At 42.1% G+C, this 5,195-nt stretch overlaps 1 protein-coding gene across 1 annotated transcript in view; it reads right to left on the bottom strand.

Annotated features, from left to right (window-relative positions):
- The window catches only part of ghra (growth hormone receptor a), a 32,872-nt gene extending 28,293 nt beyond the window's left edge, over positions 1-4,579 (bottom strand). Inside the window, exon 1 of the mRNA XM_037680333.1 lies at positions 4,197-4,579. The gene's annotated coding sequence lies outside the window, so the exon portion shown is untranslated. The remainder of the gene's footprint in view (positions 1-4,196) is intronic.
- Between the last annotated feature and the right edge of the window lie 616 nt (positions 4,580-5,195).

Raw genomic sequence — 5,195 nt, forward strand, 5'->3', positions numbered from 1 at the left:
TATCTATCTATCTATCTATCTATCTATCTATCTATCTATCTATCTATATAGATATATAGATATATAGATATATATAGATATATAGAGATATATAGATATATATAGATATATATAGATATATATAGATATATAGATATATAGATATATAGATATTCATTAAATCTAATGTGCTGTAAAGCTGCTGTTTCTCTCTGTACGATGCACACAAGCACACCCTGACAACCACCTCTGATGGATAGGCACACGAGGACATTTGCAATATCTAATGGCTTCCAGCGTGCTGCTGGGCTGTCAAAGGTGAAGAACATCACACGTACTTTTGTTGAGAAACTGATGGAGCTAATGTCTCGTACAACTCCCCACGACTCATCTATTAAAACACCCCGTCAGCGGCCTGCTGCCACACAGCTATAACTGAAATTATTCTCTCTGAGATATTGGTAGCTGAGCATCGTTCTGAACATGTATGAAACATGACATCTTAACATCCTGATGCATGCTCAATAATCCAGATAACATCTGGATTGGGTTAAGATGTTATCTTAACCCAACATTTTTCAGTCAGGTCATCTGGACAGTTTCTTTTTTTGTGCTGAAACGTTTCGCCTTCGATCCGGAAGACTTCATCAGTCAAGGAAACGCACAACAAAACTGATTCTTCCCCCAACAGCTTACTCCAAAGTGGAACAAACCAGTTCTGCTTGTGATAAGATGGTCTCTTTGGTACGCCCCCTCCTCCATTGCCGGCCCTCTTCCTTGTTGACAGTCTTGTCAAACTGATTGAAAACAACAAAGTCCATGCTCAATAATAACATCTTAACCTTGGCACAACCTGCTGGAGTCAACCCTGTTTGCCTGTTAGTAAAATATCTCATGAACCACTGGATGGGTTTTTGGTGTGGTGGGAGCTGACTGTCATTCACAACACATAGCCCAAGTGCGAACAGGTGTGAGACTGAGAATGTTTTTAATAGCTTGAAAAAAGCTACACATTTTGAACCACTTTGACCATGTTTGCCTCAGGCTATTTCTGTGAATAGCAAGCAGCCGTCAGGGCACTAATGATCTATTGTTAGGTTACTGGCGATCGATTGTTAGGCCCCATTTACACGGAAATGGCGGAGGGAAACGTATGCTTTTTTGTTTGTTTGTTTATCTTTTTTATATGTTGCTTCGAGGAAAAAAAATCTGCGTTGACACGGCGCGGATTTGGTGTTTACACGTATCTGCAGTAACCCCCCTGAATCTGCTCTAGTTGCCATGCCAGGTCTCTAGTTGGCGCTGTGAATTTTGTACATTCACCTAATGTGCATGCGCGATGCTTGGGAACGCTCTCAGTAAGGTCCTTCCTCTGGGTTGAAAGCCCAGTAACAACAAAACTTAAAGCTGGATTCTGGATACGAGTCGACGGATTTGACGCCAAGCACGACCGCTTCATCTAACAGCTCGACACCGATCGCTGAGCGAACCAGCACTGACGAGGATGATGTCGGACTTTCTACTCCGGTGGCAATCAGTAGCTGTCGAGCAATGTTACAGCAGGTAAATACAGTTTCTGGATAATGTTTGTGTGCGTTTACTTCACTTCTGAAGACAGCATACACCTCGGTGGTGAAGGAGGACGTCGGAGAGAGGTGTTGGAGCAACTATTCATTTAAAATTCCCCTCCAGTTCTTTTATTCAATCCATTCTGTTCTAAGCTACATTAAGAAAAGGAGAGACAGCCTGAACAAGCCAGATAAACAACATGGTGCCAGTACACAGGATGACAACAGAGAGGAAGTGTCCAGTTCATTAATGTACTTTGTAGTCTGCAGTTCGGTTAACGTGTTTTTCATAGTATTCAGTTTTCTTATCAGTGTTTGTGTGACATACACTTTGTGGTGTTGAATGAATAAATAAATAAAAATTAAACCTGATGTCTTCATTTTCAACTTTAACATGCAATATGTTTCACATCGTTTAAATCACATAACTTGACTTACATAATGTCCAGACAGCTTCATTACATCTCCCACCACTAACAGAAACACAGCTTATTATTGTTAAACTGTTATTATTCAGCACATTTGGTATGTTATAGTCCAGCGCGATGCGTGAAATATACGCCTGCCTCGACAGGCTCATTCAGCGATTTCGAACTGGATTCGAATGGCGTCTCTTCCCAACACAGATGTCGGTCGCAGCAGCTACATTCCGATGTAGATTAACCACGAGACTCAAATTATACTCCATCAGTCGTAGGACAGAAAGCAGTGTGTTATACTCCAGCGCCATTGCTGTTGATAGAAATATGTTGGTCGGTGCTCGTGTGACATATACGACTCTACGTGCGGTTGCCCAGAAAACCTCCACTCCCGAGAGGTGAGTTGAAAAACCTCTGGATTCATCAGGGGGGTGGGCAACTGGTGTTGTGTAAATGAACAGCTGATCCACAGAGAGAAAGATGCGGTTTCACTCAAATATGCTCTTTGTAAATGGCCCCTCAGATTTATGGTCCTCCTTTTACATGTGAAGAGCTAGTTCTGCATGTCCCCAGCAAACTGATTTATCCACTTTGAGAAGGTGCTATTTGTAGGACTGAGTTTGTCGCATGGCCTCAGACTGATCAAGTCTTTCGGGTGAAAGATGAATTGTTTCAACCAAGAAAAATCCGTCCAGATGACCCGACTGAACTTTTTTGGAACTATAAAGTTACTTCTCACTATAAGATGACCTTAGTCTAAAACTTTTCCATGAAAGCAAACGGGTGATTTGCATCCCTTCAAGGAATGCTAGGCCTTCATTAAAACTCTGAGATGATCATTGTTACTGAAGACGAGCACATCTGGGAAACAATAATCAAATGTAGAGGTTTCGTCAGTGCAACAGTCGGGAATAATGAAAATTTATATTTTTGTTTAGAAACAATATTCATAAATATCCAGGTCTCTGAGGTCAGCCAGCTCCTGCTCTCTGTTCCTAGGACAAAATATAAACGCTGGGGTGACGATGTCTTTTCTGCGGCCGCACCTCGACTCTGGAATAAACTCCCACTTGAGCTACGTCAGATTACTGAACTTGGCCCTTTTTAAATCGAAGCGTAGGACTTTTTTTTTATTCCAACAGGTTTTAGTACTTATATACGTGGTGACATTTCTGGTTCTCTTTTTGTTATTTTATTGTTTTCTTCTTGCTTTTAACTTGTTGTCATTTTAATTACTGTTTTTGTGAAGCACTTTGGTCACCATCACCGTGGTGGTGTAAAGCACTATAGAAATAAATAAATAAAATTAAAAAAAAAAAGTCCCTCTGTGTGGATCTAATTATGCTTAAGAAAAGAGTTCACCGTCACACAATCAATGCAGTGATAAAGAGCTTGATCACAATGATAATCCACAATATACCAAAAACAAATTCAATGTAGCCATGAGCTGAATCACGTTGTCTGCAAGTCACGTCTTTAATTTGTGCAAAAATAAAAACCCAAATCGTGCCATGCTAAATTAAACACCACTGAATGTACGACACATTTCTTCTCAGTAAAGTTTTCTGTCTGCTAAAACGCATAATCCATCAATCCCGCTGTCTCGCTCATGATTCAGATTAGGTCAGAAAATTGGGTTTTTGAAGCAGAAACCAAATGAGCAGTGATGCTCTTGCGTTGTTTAAGGGTTTTAAGATTTGTGCTATAAATAAAAAAATAAAAAAAACTGCTTATGAGTCCAAAAAGTCATCACTATGGTTCTTCTATCATGCAAGCAAAGCCACAAACAAGGACTCACATTAATTTTTCTATTGCAAAGATGAAAACCTTAAAGCAAAACTTTGAGCAGCATGTTGTTTCATGTGGAGTGAAAACAGCCCACAATAGAGACAGTAGAAGGTTTAAACCCATCAACTCATGGCTGTCACTTCATCCCAGTCTTCTTCCAACAGCAAAGTGCAGAACTTCACTCAGACCACTAAATTACTTTTAAATACAACCAAATGGGCTTTTTTTCCTCTGATGATGTGCATTCATTGTGCCCTGCAGCAGGACAAGCATGTAGATTATTCTAAGAGGTTGGAAACGTTTGGAAACAAGCAGCCTAACGCGTAAATAAAAAGTGAGCTCATTAATTCAGCAGCTCCGAGTCGTGCGTTTGCTCCTTAAACCGTGAAGCTATAAATGAACTCGACCCACTGGACTTGTCAGAAACGTGACTTTTACTCACTTCTTCCGAAGTTCGGAGCTGGAAAAACGCGAAGAAAAAAAAAAAAAAAAAAAAAAGCCAGCCAGCTCAGATGGACTTTTCAGAAGTTGGTCATCTGGTCAGGCAGCTCGGACGCGCACGGCTCCTCCTGCTGCCTCACTTCTTCTGAAAACACCCAGATTTCTTCATCACACGCACGCTCACCGAATCGGGCCGGACCGAGCCTAGTCCTGTTCACGGTTGCTGGCCGCCCGTCACCGAGCCCCGCCGGGGAGGGACGACGGACACAAGGTCTGTGGGGGTGTCTGACTGACGGCGGAGAGGCGCCCCCATCTGCCGACAACCAGCTCTGCTCCGAGGAGCACCGAGGGAGGGAGGGGGCAGCCCCTGGGTTAAAGCTGGCTCCAAAATAACCCCCCCAGCTCCCTGACGAGAAGCAAAGGTTTCATGAAGCAACACTTGAATCGACGTAGAGAAGAGGTAACCAAAGTGGGGCCCGCGGGCCAAAGTTGGACCGCCAAGCCATTTGGGTTCAAGTAGGTATGACTGCAGGCAAATTCGGAAGGCGTATCTGGGGGACCACATCTGATTGGACAAGGCGTATCGGGGTGGGGTAGGGTCATATCTGATTGGACTATAGGAAAATAGGCGGGTCAGGTGGGCCACATCTGATTGGACGATAGAAAAATGGGCGTGTCTGGTCGGCCACATCTGATTGGATGATAGAAAAAAAAAAAGGCTGGACAAAAAGTGTTTTATATAACACTCATGAGTTAAACTGTTGCTGATCAATATGAATTTATTACTCTTTATTGATAATATTTTATTTTTCAGTATCAAATGGTCAAAAATGTTTTCAGTTTAAATAAGGATTTATTTTTTCCAGGTAAATTGATGCACGTTAAGTTGTAGCAACATGGGGGGGACTGCATGTTATGTTCACATGCAGGCAAAAGTGACACAAATTTGATAATTTTACTTTGAGAGTCTGTAAGTCACTGTTGCTAGTCCCCCCCCCCC

Source organism: Nematolebias whitei, chromosome 8 (assembly GCF_014905685.2).
Source record: "Nematolebias whitei isolate Nwh7 chromosome 8, NemWhi1, whole genome shotgun sequence".
NCBI classification, from domain to species: Eukaryota; Metazoa; Chordata; class Actinopteri; order Cyprinodontiformes; family Rivulidae; genus Nematolebias; species Nematolebias whitei.